This window comes from Piliocolobus tephrosceles, chromosome 2, assembly GCF_002776525.5.
Source record: "Piliocolobus tephrosceles isolate RC106 chromosome 2, ASM277652v3, whole genome shotgun sequence".
NCBI lineage: Eukaryota > Metazoa > Chordata > Mammalia > Primates > Cercopithecidae > Piliocolobus > Piliocolobus tephrosceles.
Genome location: NC_045435.1, coordinates 172,597,748 through 172,614,328, shown reverse-complemented (window position 1 = coordinate 172,614,328; position 16,581 = coordinate 172,597,748). Strand labels below are relative to the sequence as shown.

The 16,581-nt window shown below is 41.1% G+C and overlaps 1 long non-coding RNA gene and 1 other non-coding gene across 2 annotated transcripts; both read left to right on the top strand.

The window, feature by feature from the left end:
• The first annotated feature begins 13,162 nt into the window (after nt 1-13,162).
• Nucleotides 13,163-15,812, top strand: LOC111544746. Its single transcript, XR_002732272.1, has 2 exons — nt 13,163-13,243; nt 13,898-15,812. It is a non-coding gene; the product is annotated as an uncharacterized LOC111544746 (long non-coding RNA).
• On the top strand, nt 15,470-15,574 carry LOC111544772. The gene has a single exon (XR_002732278.1). It is a non-coding gene; the product is annotated as a small nucleolar RNA U13 (small nucleolar RNA).
• Nucleotides 15,813-16,581: the final 769 nt, after the last annotated feature.

Here is a 16,581-nt window from a genome sequence, read left to right as displayed (position 1 = left end):
AGTATGGGATTATTGGTTATGGCACAATAGGCAATTAATATGCCCACTATAGTAGCCAAATATATATACAGTCTTTCCCAATAAAATTTTTCATACCTAAGATCAATCAAAAGAAATAAAAAGAAGGAAATAAAATTCTCTTTCACTGGCACTTGATAAAGCAGTCCAACAGTTACAGAAAAGCATAAAGCACACAGGTCCAAGATAAGAAATGTTAGCAGAGGGGACATATCCTTCCCATGTCCCCTTAGTTTTCCATCGAAGGGTTTGATTAACCACTCCATTCAGGGAGGGTTCCCTTAGCATTTTCTTCCAGGAGCATATTTATGTCCCTTCACACTCTCATCCCTGGGGGAGCCAACTTAACTGAATGCTGCATTTGGGAGAAGAGACTGAGAATGCTCAGTTCTGTCTGATCCTCCCAGCTACAGAGGGAGGCCGACTCTGCAACTTCACACATAAGCTTACAGAAATGGCCCTTGCAGGGAAGGCCTGCAGTGGTCCAGCACGTCCAGAGAATCTGTGCAGGGTCTTAAATTGAGTAGAGTGTTAGGACCCATGTGTTCACATGCTTAAGCCATGTCGTCCAAGCCAGCTTTTATCAGTAGCAACACGTCACTTTGATTTTTTGATTTGGGGTTTTAAATTTAAGTCTTTAATCCATCTTGAATTAATTGTATATGGTGTAAGGAAGGGAACAAATTTCAGTTTTCTGCATATGTGTATCAGGTCTCTTTAAACTGTTTTCCCAACTAATCCTAATTCATTCCCATAAGGTACATCATTATCCCCATTATGTAAAGTAAGAAACTGAGATCCATAAGTGTACATTCATTCTTTCAACAAATATTTATTATGTGCCAATAATGTACCAGGAACTGCTCCAGACAATACATCAAAGTGATGCCTCTAGGTAAATGAGCTTGCCTAAGTCACAAAGTGGTAAGAAAGAAAGGAGCCTGGACTCAACTTCCGACTGACTCACCCTGCACTTTCCTGAGCAGCTGACTGTCACACAGCTGGGAGGTTCAAGCCAGTACAGAACAGGCACCAGGCAAAAGGTTTCATGTTTCATCTTTCATTCAACCCTCAGCCTTCAGGGGGCGCTAGTCACATTGCATCATTCTACCTGAATATGTCCCCAGAGTTGAGCAAGCCCTGCCTTTTCTGTCACTGCCATTTTACAGATGGGGAAACCAAGGCACATGGACAGTCCTAGGATCACAGAAACAGCAGGTGCCTGCCAAGCTTCAGGCTGTTTTGTAATCTTTGTGAGGACAAGATGTCCATTTCTGTGTAGGCTATTGCTGTATATGCTACAGGTATTTGAGCCACAGTAAACGATGGCTGAGCAGTGCCTGGCAGGGCCCTCCTGAGGGAGTCAGTGACCTTAGGAACCAGGGCGGGTAGCAAGTCTCATAGTTGTGGGTTCCAAGCAGATGCCAACCCTAAGCATGTGGTGATTGTGCATCTTCATGATTATATTTAGCTTGTATTGCATCACACACCCAACCAAACCTATTAAAACATAGTGTCTGCATCTAAAGAACTAACAATATGAAAAAGCAGGGAGAAAATGATGTGTACCAGGAGGAAGGGAGTGAGTCTTTCCTTTCCATGCTGTTTCCAGGTTTGCACTGAGAACTGATATCAGATACGGAATCAATACTTAATGCTTTTTGTTTTTACTACCCAGTAGCTTCAGTGGAAAGACATGGCCTGATAATGTGGACCTCTGTCCACTGATTGCTTGGGTACATCAACACGTGAATGGCCAGCAGCCTTGATCAGGTGGGACCCCAGCCTCATTCACAAAGTTTAGAACTCTGGATCTGGATGTGCATCAGAAGGACCCAGAGAGCTTGTTAAAGCATGAATTGCTGAGCCTCATCCATCGAGTTTCTAATTCTTTGCCTTTCTAACAAGATCCCACTTTATGCTGATGCTGTCCATCCAGGGACCATGCTTTCGGAACCCCCGGTATCCAACAAGGTAGTTCTGTGGATGCTAGAATGGGCCCAAATCCAAGAAATATGACTGTTGAGCGATAAACAGCAAGAGCGGGCAGGGTGGGGCAGGTAGTCAGGGAAGAGTTTCCTACTATTTTGTAGAGAAAATGGGTTGGCATAGACATTGTAGCTTGTGCATGCATTGACTATTTCTGGATGGTTACAAAGAAAATGTGAATATAGTTCTCTCTGAGTATATGTAAGGGATTGTTTTGAGGACCCCACATGTATACTCAAATCCACACACTCTTCAAGTCTCTCAGTTGGCCCTGCAGAACCCTACTATACCAAAAGTCAGCCTTGTATACACTCACGTTTCTAATCCCACAAATGCTGTATTTTTGATGCGCTCAGTTTGGGTGAAAAAATATCTACATATAAGTAGATTCACACAGTTCAAACCATGTTATTCAAGGGTCTACTGTAATTGCTGCCTCAGGGGACTGAGGGATAGGGGAGTGCTATGTTGGTAGTTCTGTGGGTCCTGCCCCAACCCCACACCACCCCAGATCACATTCCTGCCCTCCTCTCTGCCCTGTTCAGAGTGTCCTCCAAAGCCTCCATCACGCTTTTTCCTTGGGGTTGACTTCCTCTTGGGTTTGACCAATGGGATGCACCAGCAAAATATCTGAGAGTGAGAAAGACGAGCGATTCCTTCCACACTCCCTCCCTGCTTTGGTGCCATGTCTCACAATAGCTGTGTCTGTCCACAACTAGGTCCTCCAAGGCTCCGACTCTCACTGGGCTCCACTAACGCTCTTTCCTTCCTCAGGCTGTTGCCAGTCTCTGGGGCCTCCACATCTCTTGTTTTTTCCCCTTAACCCTGCACCTCTGTAAGCAGTCCCTTCAGTAAAGGCTCTTAATTTGAAGCTTCTGGAGGTAAATTTGGTTTTCTGCTAGGATCCTGACTGATAGAAGTGGGAAACTTACTATTTGCTGTCTATCCTTTTGTATCATTTAAACACTTTGACACCAGGTGTGGTGGGTCACATCTGTAACCCCAGCACTTTGGGAGGCCAAGATGGGAGGATTGCTTGAGGCAAAGAGTCAAGACCAGCCTGGGCAACATAAAAAGACCCTATCACTAAAAAAAAAAAAAGAAAAAAGAAACCTGGGATGGTAGCACACACCTGTAGTCCTGGCTACTCTAGAGGCTGAGGCAGGAGGATTGTTTGAGGCCAGGAGTTTGAAGCTGCATGAGCTATGATCATGCCACTACACTCCAGCCTGCATAACAGAGCAAGACCCTGTCTCTAAAAAAACACAATAAATATTTTGCCATGTGTTTGGAATATCTGTTTGAAAAATATAAATAACAAAAACTAAATAGTGGAAATGCAAATTCGATCTCAAATAATCTAGAACAGTAAGTTTCAAAGAGAATCACTGGAGAATTGGTTTTCTTCAGCACTTAATGTGCCTTCATCTTGTTTGGCTTTAGTGTGATGCCAATCATGAGTTGTTATTTATCTTCTCATGTTTCAGCCTGTCAGTACAGCTAAACTGAAAACTCCTGGAAGACAAGAACCATAGCTGATGCCTATTTGCAGGGCACATAGTGTCTAGGTAGCCAGGGCATATTATGGTAGAAAGAAATTTTTTAGTATTACACAGACTGAATTCAAATTACATCTATACCACTTGCTTGCTTTGATTCTTCCAGACTCCTGTCTCTCCTGGGTACCTTAGGGGACTCATAATATCACAGAAAATGTTTATACTGTTTGGGCATGGCCTCTTGAATGCCATAAATATTAAAACTTTAATGTTATTTCATGACCCTGAGAAGTAAACCATTAAACTCTTAGTTGTTTTCATACCGTTATCTGTGCAACATCCACCCTTACCCCATGCCTGAGCTGTACCCAATCTCTGGCTGGAGTAGGAGGGGAAAAGGAGCCAAACATTGGAAAAGGCTTGTACCTAAGGCATGAAACTTAGATGACACAAAAATTGTAAATAATGATTTTGAAAGCTTAACATCTATTTAGCAAGAATAATGATTTAAAGTAGGAAGCTGCCAGATGGTGCGCACTGTTAATAATGCCCATCTGTGAGCCCTATCATGAATTATGAAATTGATTTGGAGAAGAACATCTCCTGCTGTTTACCCCAGGTGCCAAAAATGTCTCTTTATAGCTCAAAGGGTCAGGAATGTGTGAGGCAGGCTGAGGTGCACATTGCTTAATAGTATATGATATTTTTACATAATAATAGAAAACAACAAGAAAAGAATGCTGTATTTTTAAGGTTATAAGATATTTGTGGCATCCAGGAGACCATGTCGGAACTTTCTGCTTCATACGCAAGCCTGCTTCCAGGAGCATGGAAGAACCTGACAGTAGGCAGGACTTCTGTCTCCAGTGTTGGGTCTGAATAACTCCTGACCTTCTGCCCCAGGTCTGGTGGCCCCAGCTTATCTGAGTCTCTTGATCCTCATCTGGAATCCTGATGAGGGCTTCAGGTTCTCTCGCATTACAGGCCAGTTTGCTGCTGCTTCTCCACTTTGCCCCTGCAAACGCTCCATCCCACTGATGTCACAACTGCAGATAATGAGTTTTCTGACCTTCCCCCGTGGGATCAGGTCAGATTGACGACCCCCACCTGGATTTTCTGACGGAAAAAGGGAATTAGACCCTGAGCAAGTTACTTATGCCTTGAAGGCCCAGTATCTCAGTATCTTCATCTGTAATGATACATCACAGAGAAGTTCCTGTAAAGATTGATGTAAAGTGCTCAGTGGAGGCTGGTAATGAGACTAGAGTAAACCAAACCTAAACCACAGCCCCAAGACAGTCCACTAACTCTTCCCAATACCCCCAGCACACTCTTTCCTTTGCTTTCTGTCTCACCTGCAGTGAATGCCCCCTTCCTACACCCCACAAAGCCCTAAGTCAACACTTTCCCTGTGAAGCCTCTAAACCATTCTCCTCCACCATGGTCTTTCCTCCCCAGAATCGCTGTAGGTATAACGTCCACATAATTAGATATTGCCTTATGCTGCTCTCAGCTATTCTCCTGTGCTTATCTTGCCTCTGATATAGATTACAAAACCCTGTGAGAGCCATGCCTTCTATGTCTTTGCACATTCTCCCATGATGTGTCTTACAAAGAGTTGGGGAGACAGAGGGAGCTTAATTATTCCTATTCCTGCGTAATGTATCTTGTCCTGTATCAGCAATTCTTAACCCTCACAGTGCGAATCACCTGGGGAACTTTGCAATATGCTAATTCTCAGGCCCCCTCCCAGGGATCCAGTTTCCATTGGTCTGGAACAGAGCCCACCTATGGGTGCTTGCTTAGAAGCTCCCCAAATGATTCTAATGTGATATGCAGCTAAGAGCAAGCACCACTGCACCATATTGGCCAGGATGACTTCGTCCTCAGCTGTACTTAATTCCCTATGCCACGTCAATTTGTCTTCTGGCTGCACTTTCTCCGTTTAAAAATCTCAAATTATATCTTACAAGTCAAGTTACAATCCTCAGCTACTTTCTGATATAATACACAAGAAATCATCTTTAGGCAAGTGAATACTTTCTGCCATTACCTCATTGGGCGGAGAATCAAGCGGTAAAAAACCCAGCCGAGTAATCCCCTTCAAGATGAGACTCTTATTAATCAATGATCCCTTCTGCAAGCACCTGTGTGAAGCCAGCAGTCACTGTGACTTCCTTCCCACAAATATATCAGACAGGAGAGCCAGCAAACAATGACCAAAGCTGTGCTTACGTATTGGGGTGACCTATAAGTTATAATAAGAGAAAAGGAAAAGGAGCAAAAAGCAAAGATGATGAATTAATGAGGCTGCTATGACAAAATGAGTTAATGGCAAATATGTAAAAGTGAATTCATGAGACTTTGATGGTGTTTACAAGTTTCATTTCTCTTGAACATCTCAATGAATTCAATATCTTCTGAAAAACTTCAAAAAATCTTATCCTTTGATGACTTTCTGCTAACGACAGGAAAAGCAACCTTGAGGAATATTATTCTTATTTGCCCCTCTTTGGCTTTCTACAGTTTTAATTACTAGGTGAAGTAAAACCATGAGGTGAAAGGAAAATAACCCAACAACCCACAGAACTCTTCAGCAGCCAAGGTGCTTTTAAATGCAAATTTTTATAAGATTGTTAAAACAAAGAAAAGAAGGAAACTGTGAGGAAGTGTACACTATACCCACAAATTTGTCTTCAAATTATAATATTTTTCAAGGTTTTCCAAGAGGCACCAATGAGTTTTTAAATATTCTGTCAGATTCATTTTTCCACAGTCACTTTAAAAAGAGCTCCGTTTACCTGCTTAGAATGAAGAGAGCTGTTATACTATTTTATAAACCATGGAGCTGCTTTACTGAGGATCTACCACTTCAACTTTTTCTCTATGGTGTACAGTTAAACTAGATTCTAGAATTCAATAATTCACTTCTGCATCTACCCACTCATTCTTTTCATGACCAAAATTTTTATTATTCATGAATCTTTGGTATTGAACAGGTTACTTTTTTACTTGGAAATCATTGCATGACATTTTAAAAAATAAAATTTGCCACTTTTTTCTTCTTGATAATTCAACAGAGAGGCCTACTGGGTGATAAGTGCAGTATATATATTTTTGCATATTTTAATTCCTCCCTCTAAAATATGAACAGAGGCCAAGGATCACCAACAATAGAAAAATCTTCCAATATACAAGAAAGTGACACCAGAACAAATATGCAGACTATGGGAATGTATATGAATGACATAATGAAGTGAGAAGAAGAAAGCATAGAAACAATTATAATTTATATCCTATGGAAGAAAAGAGAAGTTGTTTATATTCACTAACCAAGTCAAGCCTAGGAAAAAAGATACTTTCCAATAATAAGGAAAAGCTCATAGAAATTTAAACTATGATAGCCAAAATAAAAATCTCAGTGATTATTATCACTAAAAATGAGATGAAAAAGTCAAGGGCAGAATGATAAAGTCAAGAAAATCTACTATAAGTGGAACAAAAAGAAGCAAAGAAATGAAATAAAAGAGAGAAAGAAAAGTAATAACCCAGGAGGTCCAACAGTCACCTGTAATGTGTGGGGCTGAGATGGAGGAAACTGTAGACATTTTTCAGAACTTAAGGATGTGAGTTTTGGATGGAAAGGGATGGATCCTCGAAAGTCCGTCACAGTGAGAAAAAGAAAAAAGACCCAAACTAAGGCTGATCATTTAAAAATTCTAGAACACCAGGGACAAGAAAAGATCACATAGCTTTTGGTGATTATTTCAAAATAGACTTCAGCTTTCTCAGCAGCAATACTAGATAGTAGAAGACAATGGGGGCCCCAGCACAATGGTGGATAACGCCTGTAATCCCAGCAGTTTGGGAAGCTGAGGTGGGTGAATCACTTGAAGTCAGGAGTTCAAGACCAGCCTAGCCAACATGGTGAAACCCCATCTCTACTAAAAATATAAAAATTAGCCAGGCACGGTGCCACACACCTGTAGTCCCAGCTACTCAGGAGTCTAAGGCAAGAGAATCACTTGAACCTGGGAGGTGGAGGTTGAGGTGAGCCAAGATCATGCCACTGCACCCCAGTCTGAGCAACAGAAAAACAAAAAAGAAGATAATGGATGAATACCATAAAAATTCTAAGAGTACTCAAAAATTTAGCTCTTATCCATCCTTTCTTAGGAAAGCATCAAAGAATACAGATACCAGCAAAAATAGAAAATAAACTAAGAAATACAAAGTCATTGAGTGGAAGAAACAAGGGATTCTTCATAAAAGAATGATGATAGGAAGTCCCAGAAAGTTGCTCCCTATCCTTGCCAACATTTGATATTGTCAGTTTTTTGGTTTTTGTTCTGTTTTTATCCTCGCCATCCAGTTGGTGTGTATTGGCATTTCATTATGGTTTTTTATTTGCATTTTTCTGATAACTAATGGTGCTAGGCACATTTTCGTGTGTTTATTGACCACTTGGACATCTTCTTTATGCCTGTTCAAGCCTTTTGCCCATCTTTCAAATGTTACTGTCTCCTTTTTCTTATTGATTTGTACTAATTCTTGTATATCTTCTGGATATGGGTCCTCTGTCAGGCTTACCCCATACTCTGTTAAAGGTATATGCTTTTTTCAAAGTGTGAATTATTAGTCTTTTCCTTTATGGTTAATACTTTTAAATATTCTATTATTATTGGAGTTTTCATTCCCAAATTGAGAATATTCTGAACATGCTTTTTGTAACGTTTTAAAAATTTACCATTGTATCACAAAGCATTTGACATCATTATATTTCTGAAAGAACACTTTTTAAAATAGCCACATTTTTTTCCATTATATGGATGTATTATTCCTTAAATAACACTTACTGTTGTACATTCAGATTGTTTTAGAGCATTACTTAAATAAAATTATAAAATTAATAAGTGTGCTATAAATTAAAAACCTAAGATTTTTAAATGCAAATTTGACTGTTTCCAATCTTCATTACCCAGTGAGTATATATTGAGTACCTAATGTTTCCTCTGCATTGTGCTGGAGATTCTGGAGGATATAAGAGAACACATAAGGTGGGCCCTGTCCTTAAGGAGGTGACAATATATTTGGGGGTCCCAAATGTCACCTGTTTAGCAATTCCTTAAGGAATAATTGATAACTCAACTAACTGTTAATAGCTATATTTGAAATAGGAAGAAAGTTAGGGGAAAGCAAGATGGGGGTGTACTAAAATAGTTGGCTTCAAGCAAGAAATGGGTCTTGAAGGGTCTTCATATGTTGGGGTTGAGTACTTCGCAGAGTGGGGACTCCATGATCAAAGGTGTGGAATCAGAAGGAGTAAGCAGGGCCTATCTGAAGGGCAGAAAGGAGTTGCTCTAGATTGAAAGTTAGGGTAGATGTGGACCAGTTGAAGGAAATAAGAATGGATAAGTAAGATGAAACTGCATTAATGAGGGCTTTGACATGAGGAATTTGGATCCAATCCCATAGGCTCACTGCAGCTGGGGGTGAGGTGGCAGGGAGCCAGGCCATTGAATGGCAGTTTCCATAACAGCCTTCAGGTGAGTGGGAGGGTAGGCAGAGTGGAGTTAGAAGACAAATTAAAATGGATAGGAATTGTCCAAAAGGCAGGTGATGTTATCTTCAAGATTTACAGATAATACAATTTTTTAATGAAACAGAAAACTAGATATCTACTCCATAGTCTCTTGTTTGTCTCTAAATAATATCTTGGGTTTTTTAAAGGAGCATTTCAAAAACAAAGTATCTTGACAATCGTTATTAGAACCACTAACAAGTGTTCTCTCTAAAAAGAAAAAAAAAACCCTTTCTATACACAGGAATAGTGTGATTCTGTCACTATTTGGCAGTAAAAGGGAAATAGAATTCATTATACAGTGGTTTGGGGTTTTACTTACATGGAGAAGCATTAGAACATAGCGGTCTGGGTTCAAATTCCAGCTATGCCATGTTAGAGAAGTCATTTAATCTCCCTGAACCTCACTTTCCTCTCTTGCAAAATGAGTACAACAATAATTAGAAAAGCGCTTGACACGTAATAAATGTTAACTATGATTATCCTGGTCTCTGAGGTAGATGTTATCATTTTTATAGATTAATTGATCAAAATATTGGCTACATAGAGATAATTTATATTGGAAAAATACTGTCATTTATTATAGTGGTAAACAAGGGGTTAAAGGTTTTAAGAAATAAGTAATGAACAATGGGAACTTTCATCAAAACCACTGAGGACAAAGTACCGTTCCTTGGCTCTGCATCTATTATAACCATAGTATTATTAATAGTAATAAAGTGCTTGGTTTCTATAGAGCCTAAGACTTGGAAACAAAGCCAAGCGACATATGTATATATTTATTTAATTGTGGGAGACCCAGCAACATTTGGCGGCAGGCGCGGTGCTCCACTCAGTGGGATGAAATGCGTGCTTCACGCCAGCTTCTTTAGAGGGACTGTTATTCATCACAGCTGTAATGTTCCCTTCAGAGCGCTCCCACCGGAATGGAAAAGGCGCACTGGCAATTTATATACAAAAACCAACCCACGTTTGGCTTTGAGAATTCACTGGGAAAACTGTATGCAGTCTGTTAGTTATTCACGGACATGCTCTGATTTCTGATGGAAGTGCTGTGGTCTCATTTTGTTATCATCACAGTAAAATTAGAAAGCAGCAAAGAAAAATTAAAGGACTAGCATGTAGACATCTTCTAGCTGACAAAATGTTATATGGTAAGTTTTCAGAGTTCAGTGGCCGTGTAAAAATAGTCATAATTGGCACAGCCCTGTGTTTGGAGTGTGCACCCTGGCATTTGCCCCAACTATCCAGCCCTGCCCCCACATCCCCTTGATGAAGTTACATGGTTACCCTCTTCCCTAGGAACATGGAACAAGCCTGCAGAGACACAGCAACACCCTGCCTCTCAAAACAGTGCCATTTATGTGAAATATATTGGGACATCTCTTCACATCTAATGAATATAAATTTCTTTACAGTTGAATCTTGACTCAAAAGGACTAATATCTATAGTTAACCTTGCAGCTAGAATAGTTCTCTACCCCTTATTGGAATAGGTGTCTTAACTCCAAGATTTCTTTCCAAATAATATATTATTTCACATCTCCAGAGGTGTGATCTACTATTGTAAAAGCATGTTCACATCTACCAACACATCTGATCTTCACAAGAAATGTGAGAGGGAGACAAGGCAGGTAACACAATACCCATATTACAGATGAGGACACTGAAGTCCAGGAAGATTCACTAATTTGTGCCAAATCTCACAACTAGGAGGGGCAGTAGTGGGGCTCAAATCCGGTGACCAGTAAAGGGTTCTGTCCAACACTTTATACCACTTTCCTGAAATGGTTTTTATTTTGCAAGAGAAATAGGGCTTCATCTCCTGCAATGATGAGTTAAATCTCAATTTATTTAAATGGCAAAGAATAAAAATAAGTAGTTTCTTTTAGTCCCAGCCAGAAAAGCAAGCATGATACTGGATTGTTTAAGTACGAAATACATGAGAATGTGATGTTGTCATTTTCTTGGTTGCTTTTTTTCCCCCACGGAATCAGTTCTGTACTCATTTTAGTTCAACCAGCATTGGACTGAGCAACCACTATATAGCAACCGATATGTTCTGGCTCTTGTCCCAATAGTCCTTTGTGGAGACAGACAAGTAAATAGATAACACCTCACAGTATTCTGAGTCCTATGATCGAGAAGTATGCACCGGCTGCTAGGAGAGCCCAGGGGAGGCAGTGTCAATTAAGAAAGGCTTTCTGCAGGGGGAGACATCTAAGATTAGTTGGGAAGGATGAGTAGGAGTTCTTCAAACAACGAAGGGTGGAAGGAAATTCCAGGCAAGTTCAGAGATGTGGAGATTGGAGACAGCAAGAATAAACACAGTTTCTGCCAAGGGGCACAGTTTCTGGAAAGTAGGGGGGAGTGCCATTTTAAAGGGGAATGGTGTGTAATCATAATAATCACTAATGCTCACATAGTGCTTGCCACGTGCCAAGCTATATTCTAAGCACTTTACATATACAAATGCATTTAATCCTCACAGCCTCCCTGGGAGGTAGGCGAAATTATCACCCCCTATTGCAACAAAGAATTGAGGCACAAAAATGCGAAGCAACTTGGTCAGTATTTCATGGCCCGTGCTTTCAACACTGTGCTATTAGACTATCTTTCAAAAATGTGTGTGTGTGTGTGTGTGTGTAAAAGAGAGAACATGAAAAATCTCCAAAGACAGAAAGAAAGATGACCAAAGTTTGGGGAAACATATAAATTTTGGAAAAAATTAAACCAATGGACAGGCTTTATTCTAGAGAAGAGGGCTGAGAAGGCAGCATGAAGAAAATGGGCCTCAGTAATATTAAGGAGCCTGTATGTTAAACTCAAGTAAGAATTTTCTGCTGATTAGAAGTAAGCGAAGTCAGACGCGTGTCACTCAGGGAAGCTGCCAACTCTACTTCCTGTGGGTTGTGCTCCCTGGAAATGTTTTGAATTGGTCTGAATCCTGCCAGCTGACTTGAGCAGGATGTGAAGAAGACACACAAGTTTGTTGGAATGTGTAAACTCTTTGAGTGCACATGTTTGATAAATATTAATTGATGGCAAACCAAATTTAATGCTACAGCTAAGATCAGTAGCATTAATTGAGAACACTTCTCATGTTATGCATAGTTGTTATGTTTCATGGCCAACAGGTAAAAATTCTATGAGGAAAGTTTTACGTTTTCTATCTTCTCTTTTTTAAGGGCTTTGGTATAGATAAGCTATCACTGGTTATTAAGAAGTTCAATGTTCAATTTGCAATCCACTTCTGGCAAGGTGAAAAGAACTTTGTGGTATTAGTTTAATTACTAATCTTATCCCCATTTCATCTTGTTTTTTCAGTGCTTATTTCCTCCCCATATTCACTATTTAAAAATAAATTATTGCGGTATATGTATCTTTGAAAATGACCACAAAGTCTTTTGAAATAAGATAGTGTATAATTAAATACACATGTAAACCAGATGTTACTTGGACCGACTACTTGCAGATTAGGTAAAAATTAGTTTATCCCCAACCTCAGGACTTCAAAGTATCCCCGTGATTTCTACACTCCTGTGGGCCATGTCAGTTCAGCCCTATTTATTCATTTTTTAAGTTCACTCTTTCAACAAGCATTTACTGACCTCCTACTACATCCCAGGTATTATTATAGGCAATAACAACACAATGGTGCAAAACACAGGCAAGTTCCGGTTCTGGCAGAATTTAAATTCCGGTGGGTGAGAGGCAAACAAACGAAAGTGAGGAATTCAATGCAAGAAAAGAGATTTTCGGATAGTGAAAAGTTTGATGAAGAAGTGAAACAGGATCCTGTGAGGTCCTGAGACGTAGTGAATTTCCTCTTGGGGGTTAGGGAAGTCTTCCCTGGAAGGTGGCTGCTGGCTGAGGCCTGAATGGCCAGCTTGGCAGCCTGTAGATCTGAAGGACGGGTTCCTGGCAAAGGGAACCACCAGGGCCAAAGCTTTGAGGTCAGGCTGAGCTGGGCACATTTCAAAGGCAAGGGAGGCCTGAGTGGCTGAGATTAGTTGCACTCAGGAGAGAAGGGGTAGCTATGAGGGGTGAGCAGCCAGAAGGGGCCAGATCCCACAGGGCTTTGTAACCAGGAGAAGGAGGTGGACGTTTCTTCTAAGTGGGAATCCTAAGGTATCTGACTGCTGATTTTTAAGAGGTCAGTGTTTCTGTTTTGTGGAGAGAAGATTGAACAGAAGCAGAAATGAAAGCAGAACACCCATTAGGAGGTTTCGCGCTGAGAGAGAGGCTGCTTGAGCTACAAGGTACTGGGCATTCAGGCAGAAATAGATGGAGGCAGTTTCCATTGTAGAGATACTGAGAGAGGCAAACCTCCCTCCTCCATCCCCCACCTACTCTCTTTGATGGCTTCTGCAAGAAACTCAATTGAACCAACTGGAATGTTTGGAATTTTACAAAAGATTTGCAGGGCCTTGGGGAGGGGTTCACTTTGGGGAACATGTGGGTATCTTGGATACTGCCCCTTTTGTCTCACTCTGCCCTTTTTAAGGGTCCCTAGTGCCTACCCATGGCCCTCCCCTCTATGCAAATCCTCTAACATATGTAATCCTGTCCCCACAACCAGCTTCCTCCAAGGGAGCAGCCCCTGTGCATCAGTGTCAGTTTCAGATCATTGCAAGCATATTAACTCACATAGAAATCCACCCACATTCCACATTAAATATTATTTACATGAGTTGACCTGTGGCTGACTGGATGATACGGTATTATGGTTTGCAGACATTTAATTAGGCATTTATCTTTATTTTATGATTTACTTTTCTGTTGCTGTAATCTATATATATTTTTTCAGACCTCAAACATTTTGTAGGCCGTTACAAAGCACATGTCCCCCATGTCTGTGGGGCCTAATGATTCAAACAGCCGTGACCAGGCCTGCTTGTGTGGCCCAGCCTCGCTGGCATTCTAGTGAATAACATCATCTCCATCTCACTGCACAGAAGTATGAACTGCGGTGTCAGCAGGTTTCCATGACACCACCCGCGATGTAGAGCACACATCTCTCCCACACTCCGCTGGTTACCAGGCCCTGGCAGTGCTGACCGGGCCTCCTGGGCTGCCTTCCTCCCTCTGGCTCGCAGGTTCCTCTTCACTCCCACGCTCTGCTCCCCAGACCTCTGGCCCAGAAGGTTCGACCCAGAGCCTGAGGCAGGAGAAATTTCGAGGCAGAGACTGGATCTGAGGGTGAGGCCCAGGCCAGGCTAGAGAGAAAACACTGTGAGAAAGGACTGAGGCCCCCACATGCTGGAATCTTGTGGAAAGAGGTGAAGGCAAAGCTGGGGGTGAGAGAGAAAAGAGGGAGCAGGAGCGTAGTGAGGAAATGAGGTGAAGAAACAGCTGGGAAGACAGACATGCATCTGGAAGATTCCAGGAGAGGCCATTTCATCCAGCCTTGCTCCAGCAGTTGTGTTTCAGCAGCCACACGGGACACCTGGCCTTTCCTCTGTGACATCGTTCTCCATCCTTCCAGCACCTCTTGGAGATCACAAGGGGCTCTCCACATGAGGAGACTTTTGAAACTAAGAAACAGATTTGGGTGTTGCACATGTTTGCTCTGGAGCCACATTGCTTGGGCTCAAATCCCAGATCCATGGCTTCATCACCTGTGAACCTTGGGCACATTTCCCCACATGCCTGTCTCAAGTTTCCTCAGCTGTGAAATGGAGTGGTAATTGTTCCTACTTTTACCGAGTCATTGTGACGTATCTTGTGAAAGGCCTAGCATACAAAAAGCACCCCATAAATGTTTAGCTATTATTATTTCAAGGAATTGTAAAAACAGGATCACAAAATTGTGGAATATCATTAATGTTTACATTTAACAAATTATACCCTTTAATTCAAAAAATGCAATGGCATATAACTGTGATATTTACAGGTAATATAGAAGTTAGGGTTTTTTTCTATATAATTAATTTATAGCATCCTAGAGGTAGGATGCTTCAATCATGGGATGTGAGTTTAGAGTTGAATGAGAAGCATCTGTGTTTTGACCGTATTTATAACCTCATTTGGAAGCAACGTTAAAAGCCTACATTTGAAGTCCTTTGTAAATGTTTGTCTCCAAGCCAAATGCTTTTCCTGGTCCCCTTCCTGACTCCTGCTCCCACCCCCGGGTTCATATCTTAAAATGATTAGGGCAGAAAAGGGTGGAGGAGTTGGAATAGACTCTACTTCCTGTCTCTCTGATTTTTACAATTAGATTAACAGGGCATAAGGCCTTTACCTCTACAACGGGATGATTTATAGGTTTATATATATTACACACACAGACACACACACACACACACACACACACACACACAGAGAGAGAGAGAGAGACAGACAGACAGAAAGAGATATTCAGCTTAGGATGTCAGTATAGATCCTTCTGCAATTCATGAGCATGATGATGGGGTATCACACTTATGTGTGAGATGTGCCTCCCTCAAAACTTCTTCCTACAGGTTGGCACTTTGCCCACCTGACATGAAAAAAAGAAAGTCAATGTCAAAGGAGAGGTAATGCAAGACTAAGACTCATTTGTTCTGTAAACAACTGAAGGCAAGCCAGTCTTTGAAAGGATGAAAGCCTGCAGGTACTAGCCAACAGAGAAGGGTGGGGAGGACAGGTAAACTTTCCCTACCTCACAATTTTGTTTTTACTCATTATATGCCCAATAGAAGCTGTGTGTAATACAAGTGAAAAATGAATGACTTTCTACCAAACAGCACTCTTCATGGCTGCAAACGTGACCCTAAACTACAGCGGTCTATAATGTGGCAGACTCAAGAGGGACACGAAGTCAACACTGCCCCATGGTTTCCCCTGGAAACACCAATGCCATGCATGAAAGGCTTTGTGGCTGCTAACCCAGGGAACATTGCTTGCAGAACTTTAGAAACAGGAGCCTTGCCAGCTCTCAGGGAAGCTCAGATGAAAAGTCTACCTAGAGTACAGCAGACTGGCTGACCTTTCAAAGGCTCTTTTATCCTTGAGAGTCTGTGGTTTTGATGTAGTGTTGAGTATTTTTTAACTTTCTCTTGAGAAGTGTCAGTAAGTAGATGAAAAATAAGGACTGCTTCCACATGAATGCACTAATTCCCCCATGCCTTTTTAAAGATTTTTAAAAATAGAGAAATTTTATAGCCACATAATAAGTAATAATAATCCAAACATGATGAGAAATTTAAATTTGCTTTGCAGATCTAAAAGTTCAAAATTGCTATGAAGACATATTTTGGGGGGGATACTATTTTATAAACATGGGAGACAAGTCATTGTTGTTCTGCACATAGTAGGAAGACAGCACTTTTTTTGAGTGAGGTTTTTTTTTGTTTTGCTTTTTGGGTTTTTTTTTTTTTTTTTTTTTTTTTGAGATGGAGTCTCTCTCTGTCACCCAGGCTCTGGTCTGGAGTGCAGTGGTGTGATCTTGGCTCACTGCAACCTCTGCCTCCCAGGTTCAAGCAATTCTCCTGCCTCAGCTTCCCATGTAGC